General features: G+C 43.1%; 18 non-coding genes and 3 pseudogenes across 18 annotated transcripts; 9 read left to right on the top strand and 12 right to left on the bottom strand.

Moving 5' to 3' along the window:
- Positions 1–6,108: 6,108 nt before the first annotated feature.
- LOC113094455 (uncharacterized) lies at positions 6,109–6,257 on the bottom strand (annotated as a pseudogene).
- Positions 6,258–6,994: 737 nt separating this feature from the next.
- On the top strand, positions 6,995–7,076 carry trnas-gcu (transfer RNA serine (anticodon GCU)). Its single transcript has one exon. It is a non-coding gene; the product is annotated as a tRNA-Ser (tRNA).
- A 157-nt stretch (positions 7,077–7,233) lies between these two features.
- Positions 7,234–7,374, bottom strand: LOC113094451 (U4 spliceosomal RNA). The gene has a single exon (XR_003288096.1). It is a non-coding gene; the product is annotated as a U4 spliceosomal RNA (small nuclear RNA).
- A 957-nt stretch (positions 7,375–8,331) lies between these two features.
- LOC113094454 (uncharacterized) lies at positions 8,332–8,480 on the bottom strand (annotated as a pseudogene).
- Positions 8,481–9,216: 736 nt separating this feature from the next.
- trnas-gcu (transfer RNA serine (anticodon GCU)) lies at positions 9,217–9,298 on the top strand. The gene has a single exon. It is a non-coding gene; the product is annotated as a tRNA-Ser (tRNA).
- A 157-nt stretch (positions 9,299–9,455) lies between these two features.
- Positions 9,456–9,596, bottom strand: LOC113094449 (U4 spliceosomal RNA). The gene has a single exon (XR_003288094.1). It is a non-coding gene; the product is annotated as a U4 spliceosomal RNA (small nuclear RNA).
- Positions 9,597–10,333: 737 nt separating this feature from the next.
- trnas-gcu (transfer RNA serine (anticodon GCU)) lies at positions 10,334–10,415 on the top strand. The gene has a single exon. It is a non-coding gene; the product is annotated as a tRNA-Ser (tRNA).
- Positions 10,416–10,584: 169 nt separating this feature from the next.
- Positions 10,585–10,725, bottom strand: LOC113094450 (U4 spliceosomal RNA). The gene has a single exon (XR_003288095.1). It is a non-coding gene; the product is annotated as a U4 spliceosomal RNA (small nuclear RNA).
- A 956-nt stretch (positions 10,726–11,681) lies between these two features.
- Positions 11,682–11,830, bottom strand: LOC113094453 (uncharacterized; annotated as a pseudogene).
- A 737-nt stretch (positions 11,831–12,567) lies between these two features.
- trnas-gcu (transfer RNA serine (anticodon GCU)) lies at positions 12,568–12,649 on the top strand. Its single transcript has one exon. It is a non-coding gene; the product is annotated as a tRNA-Ser (tRNA).
- Positions 12,650–12,806: 157 nt separating this feature from the next.
- LOC113094459 (U4 spliceosomal RNA) lies at positions 12,807–12,947 on the bottom strand. Its single transcript, XR_003288101.1, has one exon. It is a non-coding gene; the product is annotated as a U4 spliceosomal RNA (small nuclear RNA).
- Positions 12,948–13,684: 737 nt separating this feature from the next.
- On the top strand, positions 13,685–13,766 carry trnas-gcu (transfer RNA serine (anticodon GCU)). Its single transcript has one exon. It is a non-coding gene; the product is annotated as a tRNA-Ser (tRNA).
- Positions 13,767–13,935: 169 nt separating this feature from the next.
- Positions 13,936–14,076, bottom strand: LOC113094457 (U4 spliceosomal RNA). The gene has a single exon (XR_003288099.1). It is a non-coding gene; the product is annotated as a U4 spliceosomal RNA (small nuclear RNA).
- Positions 14,077–14,813: 737 nt separating this feature from the next.
- Positions 14,814–14,895, top strand: trnas-gcu (transfer RNA serine (anticodon GCU)). The gene has a single exon. It is a non-coding gene; the product is annotated as a tRNA-Ser (tRNA).
- A 169-nt stretch (positions 14,896–15,064) lies between these two features.
- On the bottom strand, positions 15,065–15,205 carry LOC113094456 (U4 spliceosomal RNA). The gene has a single exon (XR_003288098.1). It is a non-coding gene; the product is annotated as a U4 spliceosomal RNA (small nuclear RNA).
- A 737-nt stretch (positions 15,206–15,942) lies between these two features.
- On the top strand, positions 15,943–16,024 carry trnas-gcu (transfer RNA serine (anticodon GCU)). The gene has a single exon. It is a non-coding gene; the product is annotated as a tRNA-Ser (tRNA).
- Positions 16,025–16,193: 169 nt separating this feature from the next.
- Positions 16,194–16,335, bottom strand: LOC113094458 (U4 spliceosomal RNA). Its single transcript, XR_003288100.1, has one exon. It is a non-coding gene; the product is annotated as a U4 spliceosomal RNA (small nuclear RNA).
- Positions 16,336–17,072: 737 nt separating this feature from the next.
- Positions 17,073–17,154, top strand: trnas-gcu (transfer RNA serine (anticodon GCU)). The gene has a single exon. It is a non-coding gene; the product is annotated as a tRNA-Ser (tRNA).
- A 169-nt stretch (positions 17,155–17,323) lies between these two features.
- On the bottom strand, positions 17,324–17,464 carry LOC113094448 (U4 spliceosomal RNA). The gene has a single exon (XR_003288093.1). It is a non-coding gene; the product is annotated as a U4 spliceosomal RNA (small nuclear RNA).
- A 745-nt stretch (positions 17,465–18,209) lies between these two features.
- trnas-gcu (transfer RNA serine (anticodon GCU)) lies at positions 18,210–18,290 on the top strand. Its single transcript has one exon. It is a non-coding gene; the product is annotated as a tRNA-Ser (tRNA).
- A 172-nt stretch (positions 18,291–18,462) lies between these two features.
- Positions 18,463–18,607, bottom strand: LOC113094452 (U4 spliceosomal RNA). The gene has a single exon (XR_003288097.1). It is a non-coding gene; the product is annotated as a U4 spliceosomal RNA (small nuclear RNA).
- Between the last annotated feature and the right edge of the window lie 377 nt (positions 18,608–18,984).

The raw sequence follows: 18,984 nt of genomic DNA, 5'->3' as shown, positions 1-18,984 counted from the left end.
GTGAACATGTCCAGGCAAGAGGCCAAAGAGTGCCAGTCATACCGCTGATAGACAACACCACCCTCCCACCAGCATCATGCCTGAGCGCTAACTGAAAAGAATATAATCTGTAGATTTATGCTAGGTATAAAAGTGGTGATGGCAAAGGTATCATGGTCAGGTCTGACATGTTGATAATTAATAGATAAATCAAGAGCTTTCAAAATGAATTTGTGTCTCTTGAAAGTGAATCAAATAATTTCTGAGACACTAGCATCAACAAAATTTCAAACACAATGATTGTTTTTATACAGGTTTCTGAACACTCCCTCTTTTTTTATTCTTGAGTATAAAATACTTAAGGGCATAAATCAAGTAAAATTACTTAAGGATTACTTTAGGGGATTTTTACTTTACTTAAGTGCATTTTAAACTGACTACTTTTACTTGATTCATAACATTTATTTTCTTCCATTTATACCAAATAGGGTAAACAGAAGCTTAAACATGCATGCTTGATATGCAAGAATCAATGTTGTTTGTTTTCATGCATTAAGCACACACAATAAAGCTTCAGTTATAAATTTCACCAGGGAAATGTATGGCTTCAAAAGTTTGCCTTCAAATCTGAGGAAGCATGCCAAGGTGTTTTTTTTTTTCTTTTTAATTAGTATTATTTTTTATTTTTTTTATTAAAAGATTTCTTTCTTTTTTTATTGATATTGCTGTTAGCTTTCTATGTGTAATGCAGAAGAATGAGTTCAAATAGAACAGTGATGAAAATTGAAATGCAATTAATGACCATGCATGCTTATTAAATGTTACAAATCTCTGGAAAGTGTTTAAATAAACATTGCCTATTAATTGTAATGCTTTACTTACAAAATTAATCCAATTAATCACAATTAATATCAATATTTGCTGAAAAAAACAACAAAAAATACAAGAGACCCCAGTAAACAACAACAATAGAATAGACAATAAAAAAAATAAAAAGTGGCTTTAAAAGTGATTTTTAATGTTTTACAATACATATTAATAAATAATAATAATAACAATAATAATAATATTGCATATTTTAAACACCCCTGCTATTACTGGTCGAAAAAACAGGTAGTCCTAGTCCAATTTCATGCCACTGGTTCAACAATTGTCTCTATTTTGGAGTCAGACAAACAGATAAGAGATCTGGTTCTGTAACACCACAAAAATAACATTGTTTTCACTTTCTGGAGGACTCACCATATTTAATAATATTTGTCTGCATATTTAACTTGATTTAAAATTACTAATGTAAAGGGACTATTGTTCCTTCTGAACTCTTTCTTTGTGGATATGATTCATGATGACTGGATGATCACTGTACAGTATTTACAGACAGTGTGTGTATATTTCTGTTGGTGTCTGGCAAAACAGCCAGCGGAACAGATCGCAAGTAGCGGGAGAGAGTGTGCTGATGGACGACTGAGTTGGCGATGCACCAATGATATTTCTCTTCATACTTACACAATTCCCCATCAATCCTGAAGCATTCTCAACTCTGACAGGCAACAGTGGTCTTTCTCACTTTTAAGAGACTTGCCAGTCAGTTTGTTACATTCTGTTCCTTGATTGCTAGTGCTAATTAAGGCACGTTTAATTCTGAACATATTTGTTGGAGAAACCCATAACCTAAGTATTAAACTTCAGTGTGTATTGCATCGCTCAGTCTTTGTGCTAAAGACATGCATGATTCCTCAAATCATGAAAATATATTAAAATTACAATTAACAATAAAACAGAACGACTCACATTTTCTCTAAATAAATAAATACATGAATAAAATGATTAATTAATTGATGTATGAATAAATACATTTACAACAACAACAATTGCTCACCAAAGACAGAGATGACCTAATGAAGATTTTGCAACCCAGAGGCTCATACATGTAATTTTGCCCTCCAGCTGCTCAAAACAGTTAATTCAGCATGAAATTATATTTTGTTCAAGGTATAAAAGCTTGTCATCACTTTTAAACATTCGTGGCATCAAAATGTGAGGCTTTAAAGATAAATACTTGTTCGCAGCCGGCAGGGGTTTACAGTATTTCATAGTTGTCAAAAGGAATTTTGTGCCCTCACATCAGAGGACATATTATTGCAAACACTCAAATGCTATCTAGAATGTGATCACAGTTTCCTTTAAGTCTGTTATTTTACTGAGGCGATGTAAATGGAAGTCTTGATTTGAGATTGTGTGGTAATGAAATGTTATTACGGCTGAAATGAAATGCACTGTAATGAGAGGTGTCAAGTAACGAAGTACAAATACTTCGTTACTGTACTTAAGTAGAAATTTGGGGTATCTATACTTTACTTGAGTAATTATTTTTCAGCCGACTTTTTACTTCTACTCCTTACATTTTCACGCAAGTATCTGTACTTTCTACTCCTTACATTTTAAAAATAGCTTCGTTACTGGTATTTCATTTCGCCTTGTTTTCATTCCGGCTTGTCATCACTCAAAAAAAAAAAAAAAAAAAAAAAAACCTATCCAGATAAATCGCGCCATCCGGATGGAGTGAATTTGATTGTGGTTGGATGAGAAGTATAAACAGATACCATCCCGACACCCTATTGGTTTGTATGCGATCCATCGCACCTGCACATGACACAAATTACATCACCCTCCAGCAAGGGCATAGACAGTTTTTGGTTCGTTTATCATAAAATGTATTTCTTAAAAGTAGGGTTGGGTATGGAACCGGTATCCGATCGCCTCAGAGTCAGTCGGCTTAAATTTCATATGAAACCGGCGTCAGACCGGTCTCCTCCCCGTCTTTCAGCGCGCTCTTCAATACGCAGACCGCGGCGGAGCAGCACGAGCTCAAACAGAGACAGAGGACATAAGGTGTGTGTTTATCAATAGATTGTTAGAATCTGTATCAGTGAAGTTATTTGTCATAAATACAGTTTACAAAAGGTCACGAAGAAGCTGTCGCTTTCTCATCTACTGTAAAGTTTTCGCTTGTCACAGCCGTTTCCTCCAGTGAAAATCTAGCCCTTAACACATATGACCGAACAAATACTTTAATTACACTTATTTAAATATACTTATACTAAAAATTAATTTAATCATACGTACTTTATACATACACTAACTACTGTACAAAAGTCTTAGGCACGTTAGTATTTTCACTTAAAAGAATGTTGTTCGGCTATTTATATATTTTGCTGTAGTGTGTCGGTAGAAAATATCAGTTTACATTTCCAAACATTCATTTTGCCGTTGTCAAACTGCTTGTGCATTCAAAATCGCACTAGATTATTATTAAAATTAATGGCAAACTGATATTTACTATGGACACACTAAAGCAAAAGATTTAAATAACTGGCTTAAAACCCTTTTTGGGGTGAAAATACTAATGTGCCTAAGACTTTTGCACATTACTGTACTTTACAAACGACATTGTTGCTACTTTATAAAGAATGAGCATACAGTCATTCACAGAACTGATTTAAGACAGTGACAGACAGCACTCATCTTAACTAAATATCAGAGTGAGTGACAGATATACAGTAGAATTATGTGTGGTTTTATATTAAATAATTACCCAGATTGTGAAATACATTTATTAGCCTTAGATTAAGGGAAGCACAACTTGGGAAGTGAGAGCATCCAAGGTGAAAGCTATGGATTTATTTAAAATATTTGGAATGTTCTTTTAAGTTATCCATAGTTTTTTTTTTTTTAGGTTCTTTTTTTTAAGTATAGGTTCAGGCACCATTTAGGCGCCTGTACTGTTTTAAAAGTATCGAAAAGGCACTGGACCCTATTTAAAAGTTATTATTTCTCACTGGCTCATTTACCAAATGGGTGCTTTATCTTCGTTCTCCACAAATAAAGCTACTGTTGGTAGTTCGGTAGTGAGACGTTTTAATAAATTATCGTTTGCGATTGACAATGTTGTGATATCTAGGCTATACCAACTTTGTAACTTAACATAGCATACGTATGTACCGAATACAGGAAGCTGTCAATCAAGAAGGTATTGGGATTATGAGTTAATTTTCCTTTTTAGTTATTGATTAATCACTTGGATTAATCATTAATTTTGACAGCACTATAATGCTTATTGTAAATAGACAACGTTACAAGAGTAATTGTTACTAAGCCTGCACCAATGTTCTTGTCCATTGCCCTCGCAGATTCCTGCAGCTAAGCTTGGATGTACATTTACATTCCATTAAAGGTTATTGATGACATGCCTCTAAAGTTTGACTTTTTGCACCATAACAATACTTATTGGCAACTAGTAATCATATCTCTAGTCCTTTAATGTATTTGCATTGTACTAAAATGCGTTCATTTTCAATGGGCATATACGTTGCTGAAACATGTAGCCTAGTGCATCCCCAATTTTTCAACATGAACATTTAATATAACATTATATTCATTATGGCCTTTAGAAAAATGTTTTTTTTAGGAGGTGGGGTAGTTCACAATAGGCCCCTGTGGTGCGGCCTAAGCTTTTGTTCTTAATGGCATTTGTTCCCTTACATTACTTTTACTTTTATACTTTAAGTAGTTTTTTAAACCAGTACTTTTACACTTTTACTTGAGTAAAAAGTGTGAGTTGATACTTCAACTCCTACAAAAGTCTTTTTAAGACCTAGTATCTATACTTCTACTTGAGTAATGAAAGCCAATACTTTTGACACCACTGACTGTAATCACATTGTAACTTGCTTGTAAGAACTAGTTAACACTTAGCAGAAAATGTTAAGATTCATTACGCAATTATGTTCGCCATTTTGTCTGTAGGATGCCATATTCAAGCAAAAGAAAGGGTATTTGATAGCTCAAAGCTCAAATAAAAACTAAGCATGCTGACTTCTGCATCAGGAAGCAGGTTGAAGCGGGAGTTTGGCAAGTTGGCTTTCACATCCAACATTTCCAGATTGCTGAAAACCAAATGCTTTCCCTTTAACATGTCTTCATTAGTTTCGCTCAACTTGTCTTTCTCAAACTTTTAACCTTTCCAAACTTGTGTGTGTGTGTGTGTGTGTATGTGTGGCAGACCAACAAAACTCAGAATAAAGAAAAAAAAACTTTTGGTTTTAGACTTGGTTATAGAAGTCTGTATAATGCTATATATACTTTTAAAGGGGTCATATGATGCAATTTAATATGTTCCATTCTATTTGGGTGTTACAAGCTCTTGGCACATGGAGACGATCTGTAATGAAAAAAATAAAATGAAAAAGGAAAAAAAAGAAAGTTGCAAAAGACTAAAGTCTCAAATCCAAAGAGATATTATTTATCAACGTTAAAGAGGAGTGTGTGTTGCTTTACCGAACCCCTGGGGGAAGAGAGTTATAGGTATCTTGGCAACAAAGGGGTGGAGTCGTAAAGCTCAAGGTATAGGTCAGTATAGATTCTGTTTGACAAGGCCCCTGGGGATTGGGTAGGATACTGACGAGTGCAAGGACACTGCAAACAAGTTCTGAGGGAGGTCCTGTGTCAAATGTGCTAACTTTTGCTAGACTCAGGTGTTCTCTAAAAACGGCAAAGGAGACCAGAATGACAGAGGACCACAATGACAATCACTTGTCTGAGGGGGGTTATGAGATAGGAGCAAGCTCAGCTTTTAAGAGTACAAAGAAAATCAGTTGTAAAGGATGAAAAATGCAGCAGGTGCTGGACAAAGGTCAAACTTTCGAGAGCGCACGTGTTTAACCTTCTGCATTCGAATGCTCAAACTAATACTCAAACAAACTATGTGTTCAACTGTACGCATATCTCAGCATACATGTACAAAAATATACAATAGTTTGGTTTCCAGGGTGAGCTTCGACATCACAGTGCTAAAAGTTCTTCAGGAAAATCACCACAGCCCAAAGTTCAGCGAGGCACTCACAGGAGTGGTGAGGTGGCCGTGTGGTTAAGGTGATGGACTGCCAATCCGTTGTTCTCTGTACGTGTGGGTTCAAATCCAAACCTTGTCGTTCCTTGCTCTGTTTGTTTTTCTACTCTGCACTTTCCTTATGTGACAAGTTTACCTCATGCATTGCGATTCAAAAGGGTCAATGATCTGAATCAGCTGTGTTAAATAATGGAAGCACTATTTAAAGAAACGAAACCTATTTCATCAACAACACAATGAGCTTCCAAAAATTGCCTAAGCTGATTGTGTTTCAAGACATCCTGGGGGGGTATTGGGTAAAGTTTTCAACCAGCAATGATCACACCTCGGATGAGCCTCATAGGCTAAAATATTGCCTCTGCGAAAGAATGGTGGCAAAGGTCGCGACCTTCCAGCTGGACCCATGCGGACGTGGAACGACAGTGTGATAATTAGCTCCAAACTGCGTGGTGTGTCTACGAAACCCTTGGCAGTATGTACGGGAAGCCTAATTCTCTGGTCTCTCTTTACTTAAAGAGGTTTGTGTGTTGCTTTCCCGAACCCCTTGGGGAAGAGAGTTATTGGTATCTTGGCAAAAAGGGAATGGAGTCGTAAAGCTCGCGGTCTGGGTCAATATATATTCTGTTTGACGAGGCCCCCGGGGGGGTCGGTAGGATACTGACGAGTGCAGGGAGTGCAAGTTCTGAGGGAGGTCCTGTGTCAAATGTGCTACCATTTGCTAGACTCAGGTGTTCTCTCAAAACGGCAACGGAGACCAGAACGACAGAGGGCCACAATGACAAGCGCTTGTCTGATCGTCATGAGATAGGAGCAAGCTCAGCTTTTAAGAGTACAAAGAACATCAGTCATAAATGATGAAAAATGCAGCAGGTGCTGGACAAAGTTCAAACTTTCTAGAGCGCACGTGTTTAACCTTCTGCATTCGAAAGCTCAAACAAATGGAATATGCTTTGAAATTCTACATGTTCAACTGTAGGCATATCTCAGCGTACATGTACAAAAATTAACTATACTTTGGTTTCCAGGGTGAGCTTCGACATCACAGTGCTAAGAAGTCCTTCATGAAAACCAACCCAACCCAGAGTTCAGTCAGGTACTCGCACAAGTGACGAGGTGGCCGAGTGGTTAAGGTGATGGACTGCTAATCCATTGTGGTCTGCACGCGTGGGTTCGAATCCCATCCTCGTCGTTCTTTGCTCTGCTCTGCACATTTGGTGCACTTTCCTTTTGTTCCACGTTCACCTCATGCAGTGCGATCCAAAAGGGTCGATGATCTGAATCAGCTGTGTTAAATAATGGAAGTACTATTTAAAGGGACGAGACCTGTTCTTCAACAACACAATAAGCTTCAAAAGAAGCTGGCAATAATTGCCAAGCCTGACTGTATTTCAAGTCATCCTGGCGGGGTATTGGGTAAAGTTTTCAACCAGTAATGATCGCGCCTCGGATGAGCCTCATAGGCTACAATATTGCCTCTGCGAAAGAATGGTGTCAAAGGTCGCGACCTTTCAACTGGACCCATGTGGACGTGGAACGACAGGGTGGTAATTAGCTCCAAACTGCGTGGTGTGTCTACGAATCCAGTAGGCAGTATGTACGAGAAGCCTTATTTGCTGCTCTCCCTTTACTTAAAGAGGTTTGTGAGTTGCTTTCTCGAACCCCTGGGGGAAGAGACTTATTGGTATCTTGACAAAAAGGGGTGGAGTCGTAAAGCTCGCGGTTTGGGTCATTATAGATTCTGTTTGACGAGGCCCCTGGGGGGTTGGGTAGGATACTGACGAGTGCAGGGAGTGCAAGTTCTGAGGGAGGTCCTGTGTCAAATGTGCTACCATTTGCTAGACTCAGGTGTTCTCTCAAAACAGCAACGGAGACCAGAACGACAGAGGGCCACAATGACAAGCGCTTGTCTGAGGGTCATGAGATAGGAGCAAGCTCAGCTTTTAAGAGTGCAAAGAGCATCAGTCATAAATGATGAAAAATGCAGCAGGTGCTGGACAAAGTTCAAACTTTCTAGAGCGCACGTGTTTAACCTTCTGCATTCGAAAGCTCAGACAAATGGAATATGCTTTGAAATTCTACGTGTTCAACTGTAGGCATATCTCAGCGTACATGTACAAAAATTAACTATACTTTGGTTTCCAGGGTGAGCTTCGACATCACAGTGCTAAAAGTTCTTCAGGAAAATCAATACAGCCCAAAGTTCAGCGAGACACTCACAGGAGTGCTGAGGTGGCAGTGTGGTTAAGGTGATGGACTGCCAATCCGTTGTTCTCTGTACGTGTGGGTTCAAATCCAAACCTTGTCGTTCCTTGCTCTGTTTGTTTTTCTACTCTGCACTTTCCTTATGTGACAAGTTTACCTCATGCATTGCGATTCAAAAGGGTCAATGATCTGAATCAGCTGTGTTAAATAATGGAAGCACTATTTAAAGAAACGAAACCTATTTCATCAACAACACAATGAGCTTCCAAAAATTGCCTAAGCTGATTGTGTTTCAAGACATCCTGGGGGGGTATTGGGTAAAGTTTTCAACCAGCAATGATCACGCCTCGGATGAGCCTCATAGGCTAAAATATTGCCTCTGCGAAAGAATGGTGGCAAAGGTCGCGACCTTCCAGCTGGACCCATGCGGACGTGGAACGACAGTGTGATAATTAGCTCCAAACTGCGTGGTGTGTCTACGAAACCCTTGGCAGTATGTACGGGAAGCCTAATTCTCTGGTCTCTCTTTACTTAAAGAGGTTTGTGTGTTGCTTTCCCGAACCCCTTGGGGAAGAGAGTTATTGGTATCTTGGCAAAAAGGGAATGGAGTCGTAAAGCTCGCGGTCTGGGTCAATATATATTCTGTTTGACGAGGCCCCCGGGGGGTCGGTAGGATACTGACGAGTGCAGGGAGTGCAAGTTCTGAGGGAGGTCCTGTGTCAATTGTGCTACCATTTGCTAGACTCAGGTGTTCTCTCAAAACGGCAACGGAGACCAGAACGACAGAGGGCCACAATGATAAGCGCTTGTCTGATCGTCATGAGATAGGAGCAAGCTCAGCTTTTAAGAGTACAAAGAACATCAGTCATAAATGATGAAAAATGCAGCAGGTGCTGGACAAAGTTCAAACTTTCTAGAGCGCACGTGTTTAACCTTCTGCATTCGAAAGCTCAAACAAATGGAATATGCTTTGAAATTCTACATGTTCAACTGTAGGCATATCTCAGCGTACATGTACAAAAATTAACTATACTTTGGTTTCCAGGGTGAGCTTCGACATCACAGTGCTAAGAAGTCCTTCATGAAAACCAACCCAGCTCAGAGTTCAGTCAGGTACTCGCACAAGTGACGAGGTGGCCGAGTGGTTAAGGTGATGGACTGCTAATCCATTGTGGTCTGCATGCGTGGGTTCGAATCCCATCCTCGTCGTTCCTTGCTCTGCTCTGCACATTTGGTGCACTTTCCTTTTGTTCCACGTTCACCTCATGCAGTGCGATCCAAAAGGGTCGATGATCTGAATCAGCTGTGTTAAATAATGGAAGTACTATTTAAAGGGACGAGACCTGTTCTTCAACAACACAATAAGCTTCAAAAGAAGCTGGCAAAAATTGCCAAGGCTGACTGTATTGCAAGTCATCCTGGCGGGGTATTGGGTAAAGTTTTCAACCAGTAATGATCGCGCCTCGGATGAGCCTCATAGGCTACAATATTGCCTCTGCGAAAGAATGGTGTCAAAGGTCGCGACCTTTCAACTGGACCCATGTGGACGTGGAACGACAGGGTGGTAATTGGCTCCAAACTGCGTGGTGTGTCTACGAATCCAGTAGGCAGTATGTACGAGAAGCCTTATTTGCTGCTCTCCCTTTACTTAAAGAGGTTTGTCAGTTGCTTTCTCGAACCCCTGGGGGAAGAGACTTATTGGTATCTTGGCAAAAAGGGGTGGAGTCGTAAAGCTCGCGGTTTGGGTCAGTATAGATTCTGTTTGACGAGGCCCCTGGGGGGTTGTGTAGGATACTGACGAGTGCAGGGAGTGCAAGTTCTGAGGGAGGTCCTGTGTCAAATGTGCTACCCTTTGCTAGACTCAGGTGTTCTCTCAAAACGGCAACGGAGACCAGAACGACAGAGGGCCACAATGACAAGCACTTGTCTGAGGGTCATGAGATAGGAGCAAGCTCAGCTTTTAAGAGTACAAAGAACATCAGTCATAAATGATGAAAAATGCAGCAGTTGCTGGACAAAGTTCAAACTTTCTAGAGCGCAAGTGTTTAACCTTCTGCATTCGAAAGCTCAAACAAATGGAATATGCTTTGAAATTCTACGTGTTCAACTGTAGGCATATCTCAGCGTACATGTACAAAAATTAACTATACTTTGGTTTCCAGGGTGAGCTTCGACATCACAGTGCTAAGAGGTCCTTCATGAAAACCACCCGAGCCCAGAGGGCAGTCAGGCACTCGCACAAGTGACGAGGTGGCCGAGTGGTTAAGGCGATGGACTGCTAATCCATTGCGCTCTGCACGCGTGGGTTCGAATCCCATCCTCGTCGTTCCTTGCTCTGCTCGTTCATCTGCTCTGCACATTTGGTGCACTTTCCTTTTGTTCCACGTTCACCTCATGCAGTGCGATCCAAAAGGGTCGATGATCTGAATCAGCTGTGTTAAATAATGGAAGTACTATTTAAAGGGACGAGACCTGTTCTTCAACAACACAATAAGCTTCAAAAGAAGCTGGCAATAATTGCCAAGCCTGACTGTATTTCAAGTCATCCTGGCGGGGTATTGGGTAAAGTTTTCAACCAGTAATGATCGCGCCTCGGATGAGCCTCATAGGCTACAATATTGCCTCTGCGAAAGAATGGTGTCAAAGGTCGCGACCTTTCAACTGGACCCATGTGGACGTGGAACGACAGGGTGGTAATTAGCTCCAAACTGCGTGGTGTGTCTACGAATCCAGTAGGCAGTATGTACGAGAAGCCTTATTTGCTGCTCTCCCTTTACTTAAAGAGGTTTGTGAGTTGCTTTCTCGAACCCCTGGGGGAAGAGACTTATTGGTATCTTGACAAAAAGGGGTGGAGTCGTAAAGCTCGCGGTTTGGGTCATTATAGATTCTGTTTGACGAGGCCCCTGGGGGTTGGGTAGGATACTGACGAGTGCAGGGAGTGCAAGTTCTGAGGGAGGTCCTGTGTCAAATGTGCTACCATTTGCTAGACTCAGGTGTTCTCTCAAAACAGCAACGGAGACCAGAACGACAGAGGGCCACAATGACAAGCGCTTGTCTGAGGGTCATGAGATAGGAGCAAGCTCAGCTTTTAAGAGTGCAAAGAGCATCAGTCATAAATGATGAAAAATGCAGCAGGTGCTGGACAAAGTTCAAACTTTCTAGAGCGCACGTGTTTAACCTTCTGCATTCGAAAGCTCAGACAAATGGAATATGCTTTGAAATTCTACGTGTTCAACTGTAGGCATATCTCAGCGTACATGTACAAAAATTAACTATACTTTGGTTTCCAGGGTGAGCTTCGACATCACAGTGCTAAAAGTTCTTCAGGAAAATCAATACAGCCCAAAGTTCAGCGAGACACTCACAGGAGTGCTGAGGTGGCAGTGTGGTTAAGGTGATGGACTGCCAATCCGTTGTTCTCTGTACGTGTGGGTTCAAATCCAAACCTTGTCGTTCCTTGCTCTGTTTGTTTTTCTACTCTGCACTTTCCTTATGTGACAAGTTTACCTCATGCATTGCGATTCAAAAGGGTCAATGATCTGAATCAGCTGTGTTAAATAATGGAAGCACTATTTAAAGAAACGAAACCTATTTCATCAACAACACAATGAGCTTCCAAAAATTGCCTAAGCTGATTGTGTTTCAAGACATCCTGGGGGGGTATTGGGTAAAGTTTTCAACCAGCAATGATCACGCCTCGGATGAGCCTCATAGGCTAAAATATTGCCTCTGCGAAAGAATGGTGGCAAAGGTCGCGACCTTCCAGCTGGACCCATGCGGACGTGGAACGACAGTGTGATAATTAGCTCCAAACTGCGTGGTGTGTCTACGAAACCCTTGGCAGTATGTACGGGAAGCCTAATTCTCTGGTCTCTCTTTACTTAAAGAGGTTTGTGTGTTGCTTTCCCGAACCCCTTGGGGAAGAGAGTTATTGGTATCTTGGCAAAAAGGGAATGGAGTCGTAAAGCTCGCGGTCTGGGTCAATATATATTCTGTTTGACGAGGCCCCCGGGGGGGTCGGTAGGATACTGACGAGTGCAGGGAGTGCAAGTTCTGAGGGAGGTCCTGTGTCAATTGTGCTACCATTTGCTAGACTCAGGTGTTCTCTCAAAACGGCAACGGAGACCAGAACGACAGAGGGCCACAATGATAAGCGCTTGTCTGATCGTCATGAGATAGGAGCAAGCTCAGCTTTTAAGAGTACAAAGAACATCAGTCATAAATGATGAAAAATGCAGCAGGTGCTGGACAAAGTTCAAACTTTCTAGAGCGCACGTGTTTAACCTTCTGCATTCGAAAGCTCAAACAAATGGAATATGCTTTGAAATTCTACATGTTCAACTGTAGGCATATCTCAGCGTACATGTACAAAAATTAACTATACTTTGGTTTCCAGGGTGAGCTTCGACATCACAGTGCTAAGAAGTCCTTCATGAAAACCAACCCAGCTCAGAGTTCAGTCAGGTACTCGCACAAGTGACGAGGTGGCCGAGTGGTTAAGGTGATGGACTGCTAATCCATTGTGGTCTGCATGCGTGGGTTCGAATCCCATCCTCGTCGTTCCTTGCTCTGCTCTGCACATTTGGTGCACTTTCCTTTTGTTCCACGTTCACCTCATGCAGTGCGATCCAAAAGGGTCGATGATCTGAATCAGCTGTGTTAAATAATGGAAGTACTATTTAAAGGGACGAGACCTGTTCTTCAACAACACAATAAGCTTCAAAAGAAGCTGGCAAAAATTGCCAAGGCTGACTGTATTGCAAGTCATCCTGGCGGGGTATTGGGTAAAGTTTTCAACCAGTAATGATCGCGCCTCGGATGAGCCTCATAGGCTACAATATTGCCTCTGCGAAAGAATGGTGTCAAAGGTCGCGACCTTTCAACTGGACCCATGTGGACGTGGAACGACAGGGTGGTAATTGGCTCCAAACTGCGTGGTGTGTCTACGAATCCAGTAGGCAGTATGTACGAGAAGCCTTATTTGCTGCTCTCCCTTTACTTAAAGAGGTTTGTCAGTTGCTTTCTCGAACCCCTGGGGGAAGAGACTTATTGGTATCTTGGCAAAAAGGGGTGGAGTCGTAAAGCTCGCGGTTTGGGTCAGTATAGATTCTGTTTGACGAGGCCCCTGGGGGGTTGTGTAGGATACTGACGAGTGCAGGGAGTGCAAGTTCTGAGGGAGGTCCTGTGTCAAATGTGCTACCCTTTGCTAGACTCAGGTGTTCTCTCAAAACGGCAACGGAGACCAGAACGACAGAGGGCCACAATGACAAGCACTTGTCTGAGGGTCATGAGATAGGAGCAAGCTCAGCTTTTAAGAGTACAAAGAACATCAGTCATAAATGATGAAAAATGCAGCAGGTGCTGGACAAAGTTCAAACTTTCTAGAGCGCAAGTGTTTAACCTTCTGCATTCGAAAGCTCAAACAAATGGAATATGCTTTGAAATTCTACGTGTTCAACTGTAGGCATATCTCAGCGTACATGTACAAAAATTAACTATACTTTGGTTTCCAGGGTGAGCTTCGACATCACAGTGCTAAGAGGTCCTTCATGAAAACCACCCGAGCCCAGAGAGCAGTCAGGCACTCGCACAAGTGACGAGGTGGCCGAGTGGTTAAGGCGATGGACTGCTAATCCATTGTGCTCTGCACGCGTGGGTTCGAATCCCATCCTCGTCGTTCCTTGCTCTGCTCGTTCATCTGCTCTGCACATTTGGTGCACTTTCCTTTTGTTCCACGTTCACCTCATGCAGTGCGATCCAAAAGGGTCGATGATCTGAATCAGCTGTGTTAAATAAAGGAAGTACTATTTAAAAGGACGAGACCTGTTCTTCAACAACACAATAAGCTTCAAAAGAAGCTGGCAAAAATTGCCAAGGCTGACTGTATTTCAAGTCATCCTGGCGGGGTATTGGGTAAAGTTTTCAACCAGCAATGATCGCGCCTCGGATGAGCCTCATAGGCTACAATATTGCCTCTGCGAAAGAATGGTGTCAAAGGTCGCGACCTTTCAACTGGACCCATGTGGACGTGGAACGACAGGGTGGTAATTGGCTCCAAACTGCGTGGTGTGTCTACGAATCCAGTAGGCAGTATGTACGAGAAGCCTTATTTGCTGCTCTCCCTTTACTTAAAGAGGTTTGTGAGTTGCTTTCTCGAAGCCCTGGGGGAAGAGACTTATTGGTATCTTGGCAAAAAGGGGTGGAGTGGTAAAGCTCGCGGTTTGGGTCAGTATAGATTCTGTTTGACGAGGCCCCTGGGGGGTTGGGTAGGATACTGACGAGTGCAGGGAGTGCAAGTTCTGAGGGAGGTCCTGTGTCAAATGTGCTACCCTTTGCTAGACTCAGGTGTTCTCTCAAAACGGCAACGGAGACCAGAACGACAGAGGGCCACAATGACAAGCACTTGTCTGAGGGTCATGAGATAGGAGCAAGCTCAGCTTTTAAGAGTACAAAGAACATCAGTCATAAATGATGAAAAATGCAGCAGGTGCTGGACAAAGTTCAAACTTTCTAGAGCGCAAGTGTTTAACCTTCTGCATTCGAAAGCTCAAACAAATGGAATATGCTTTGAAATTCTACGTGTTCAACTGTAGGCATATCTCAGCGTACATGTACAAAAATTAACTATACTTTGGTTTCCAGGGTGAGCTTCGACATCACAGTGCTAAGAGGTCCTTCATGAAAACCACCCGAGCCCAGAGAGCAGTCAGGCACTCGCACAAGTGACGAGGTGGCCGAGTGGTTAAGGCGATGGACTGCTAATCCATTGTGCTCTGCACGCGTGGGTTCGAATCCCATCCTCGTCGTTCCTTGCTCTGCTCGTTCATCTGCTCTGCACATTTGGTGCACTTTCCTTTTGTTCCACGTTCACCTCATGCAGTGCGATCCAAAAGGGTCGATGATCTGAATCAGCTGTGTTAAATAAAGGAAGTACTATTTAAAAGGACGAGACCTGTTCTTCAACAACACAATAAGCTTCAAAAGAAGCTGGCAAAAATTGCCAAGGCTGACTGTATTTCAAGTCATCCTGGCGGGGTATTGGGTAAAGTTTTCAACCAGCAATGATCGCGCCTCGGATGAGCCTCATAGGCTACAATATTGCCTCTGCGAAAGAATGGTGTCAAAGGTCGCGACCTTTCAACTGGACCCATGTGGACGTGGAACGACAGGGTGGTAATTGGCTCCAAACTGCGTGGTGTGTCTACGAATCCAGTAGGCAGTATGTACGAGAAGCCTTATTTGCTGCTCTCCCTTTACTTAAAGAGGTTTGTGAGTTGCTTTCTCGAAGCCCTGGGGGAAGAGACTTATTGGTATCTTGGCAAAAAGGGGTGGAGTGGTAAAGCTCGCGGTTTGGGTCAGTATAGATTCTGTTTGACGAGGCCCCTGGGGGGTTGGGTAGGATACTGACGAGTGCAGGGAGTGCAAGTTCTGAGGGAGGTCCTGTGTCAAATGTGCTACCCTTTGCTAGACTCAGGTGTTCTCTCAAAACGGCAACGGAGACCAGAACGACAGAGGGCCACAATGACAAACACTTGTCTGAGGGTCATGAGATAGGAGCAAGCTCAGCTTTTAAGAGTACAAAGAACATCAGTCATAAATGATGAAAAATGCAGCAGGTGCTGGACAAAGTTCAAACTTTCTAGAGCGCAAGTGTTTAACCTTCTGCATTCGAAAGCTCAAACAAATGGAATATGCTTTGAAATTCTACGTGTTCAACTGTAGGCATATCTCAGCGTACATGTACAAAAATTAACTATACTTTGGTTTCCAGGGTGAGCTTCGACATCACAGTGCTAAGAGGTCCTTCATGAAAACCACCCGAGCCCAGAGAGCAGTCAGGCACTCGCACAAGTGACGAGGTGGCCGAGTGGTTAAGGCGATGGACTGCTAATCCATTGTGCTCTGCACGCGTGGGTTCGAATCCCATCCTCGTCGTTCCTTGCTCTGCTCGTTCATCTGCTCTGCACATTTGGTGCACTTTCCTTTTGTTCCACGTTCACCTCATGCAGTGCGATCCAAAAGGGTCGATGATCTGAATCAGCTGTGTTAAATAACGGAAGTACTATTTAAAGGGACGAGACCTGTTCTTCAACAACACAATAAGCTTCAAAAAGAAGCTGGCAAAAATTGCCAAGGCTGACTGTATTTCAAGTCATCCTGGCGGGGTATTGGGTAAAGTTTTCAACCAGCAATGATCGCGCCTCGGATGAGCCTCATAGGCTACAATATTGCCTCTGCGAAAGAATGGTGTCAAAGGTCGCGACCTTTCAACTGGACCCATGTGGACGTGGAACGACAGGGTGGTAATTGGCTCCAAACTGCGTGGTGTGTCTACGAATCCAGTAGGCAGTATGTACGAGAAGCCTTATTTGCTGCTCTCCCTTTACTTAAAGAGGTTTGTGAGTTGCTTTCTCGAACCCCTGGGGGAAGAGACTTATTGGTATCTTGGCAACAAGGGGTGGAGTCGTAAAGATCGCGGTTTGGGTCAGTATAGATTCTGTTTGACGAGGCCCCTGGGGGGTTGTGTAGGATACTGACGAGTGCAGGGAGTGCAAGTTCTGAGGGAGGTCCTGTGTCAAATGTGCTACCCTTTGCTAGACTCAGGTGTTCTCTCAAAACGGCAACGGAGACCAGAACGACAGAGGGCCACAATGACAAGCACTTGTCTGAGGGTCATGAGATAGGAGCAAGCTCAGCTTTTAAGAGTACAAAGAACATCAGTCATAAATGATGAAAAATGCAGCAGGTGCTGGACAAAGTTCAAACTTTGTAGAGCGCAAGTGTTTAACCTTCTGCATTCGAAAGCTCAAACAAATGGAATATGCTTTGAAATTCTACGTGTTCAACTGTAGGCATATCTCAGCGTACATGTACAAAAATTAACTATACTTTGGTTTCCAGGGTGAGCTTCGACATCACAGTGCTAAGAGGTCCTTCATGAAAACCACCCGAGCCCACAGAGCAGTCAGGCTCTCGCACAAGTGACGAGGTGGCCGAGTGGTTAAGGCGATGGACTGCTAATCCATTGTGCTCTGCACGCGTGGGTTCGAATCCCATCCTCGTCGTTCCTTGCTCTGCTCGTTCATCTGCTCTGCACATTTGGTGCACTTTCCTTTTGTTCCACGTTCACCTCATGCAGTGCGATCCAAAAGGGTCGATGATCTGAATCAGCTGTGTTAAATAAAGGAAGTACTATTTAAAAGGACGAGACCTGTTCTTCAACAACACAATAAGCTTCAAAAGAAGCTGGCAAAAATTGCCAAGGCTGACTGTATTTCAAGTCATCCTGGCGGGGTATTGGGTAAAGTTTTCAACCAGCAATGATCGCGCCTCGGATGAGCCTCATAGGCTACAATATTGCCTCTGCGAAAGAATGATGTCAAAGGTCGCGACCTTTCAACTGGACCCATGTGGACGTGGAACGACAGGGTGGTAATTGGCTCCAAACTGCGTGGTGTGTCTACGAATCCAGTAGGCAGTAATGTACGAGAAGCCTTATTTGCTGCTCTCCCCTTTACTTAAAGAGGTTTGTGAGTTGCTTTCTCGAAGCCCTGGGGGAAGAGACTTATTGGTATCTTGGCAAAAAGGGGTGGAGTGGTAAAGCTCGCGGTTTGGGTCAGTATAGATTCTGTTTGACGAGGCCCCTGGGGGGTTGGGTAGGATACTGACGAGTGCAGGGAGTGCAAGTTCTGAGGGAGGTCCTGTGTCAAATGTGCTACCCTTTGCTAGACTCAGGTGTTCTCTCAAAACGGCAACGGAGACCAGAACGACAGAGGGCCACAATGACAAGCACTTGTCTGAGGGTCATGAGATAGGAGCAAGCTCAGCTTTTAAGAGTACAAAGAACATCAGTCATAAATGATGAAAAATGCAGCAGGTGCTGGACAAAGTTCAAACTTTCTAGAGCGCAAGTGTTTAACCTTCTGCATTCGAAAGCTCAAACAAATGGAATATGCTTTGAAATTCTAACGTGTTCAACTGTAGGCATATCTCAGCGTACATGTACAAAAATTAACTATACTTTGGTTTCCAGGGTGAGCTTCGACATCACAGTGCTAAGAGGTCCTTCATGAAAACCACCCCGAGCCCAGAGAGCAGTTCAGGCACTCGCAACAAGGTGGACGAGGTGGCCGAGTGGTTAAGGCGATGGACTGCTAATCCATTGTGCTCTGACGCGTGGGTTCGAATCCCATCCTCGTCGTTCCTTGCTCTGCTCGTTCAAACTGCTCCTGAACATTTGGTGCACTTTCCTTTTGTTCCACGTTCACCTCATGCAGTGCGATCCAAAAGGGTCGATGATCTGAATCAGCTGTGTTTAAATAAAGGAAGTACTATTTAAAAGGGACGAGACCTGTTCTTCAACAACACAATAAGCTTCAAAAAGAAGCTGGCAAAAAATTGCCAAGGCTGACTGTATTTCAAGTCATCCTGGCGGGGTATTGGGTAAAGTTTTCAACCAGCAATTGATCGCGCCTCGGATGAGCCTCATAGGCTACAATATTGCCTCTGCGAAAGAATGGTGTCAAAGGTCGCGACCTTTCAACTGGACCCATGTGGACGTGGAACGACAGGGTGGTAATTAGCTCCAAACTGCGTGGTGTGTCTAAGAATCCAGTAGGCAGTATGTACGAGAAGCCTTATTGCTGCTCTCCCTTTACTTAAAGAGGTTTGTGAGTTGCTTTCTCGAACCCCTGGGGGAAGAGACTTATTGGTATCTTGGCAAAAAGGGGTGGAGTGGTAAAGATCGCGGTTTGGGTCAGTATAGATTCTGTTTTGACGAGGCCCTGGGGGGTTATGTAGGATACTGACGAGTGCAGGGAGTGCAAGTTCTGAGGGAGGTCCTGTGTCAAATGTGCTACCCTTTGCTAGACTCAGGTGTTCTCTCAAACGGCAAG

This window comes from Carassius auratus, unplaced genomic scaffold (genome assembly GCF_003368295.1).
Source record: "Carassius auratus strain Wakin unplaced genomic scaffold, ASM336829v1 scaf_tig00215385, whole genome shotgun sequence".
NCBI classification, from domain to species: Eukaryota; Metazoa; Chordata; class Actinopteri; order Cypriniformes; family Cyprinidae; genus Carassius; species Carassius auratus.
Note: the sequence above shows the minus strand (reverse complement) of the source record. Positions and strands in the feature narration are given on the sequence as shown.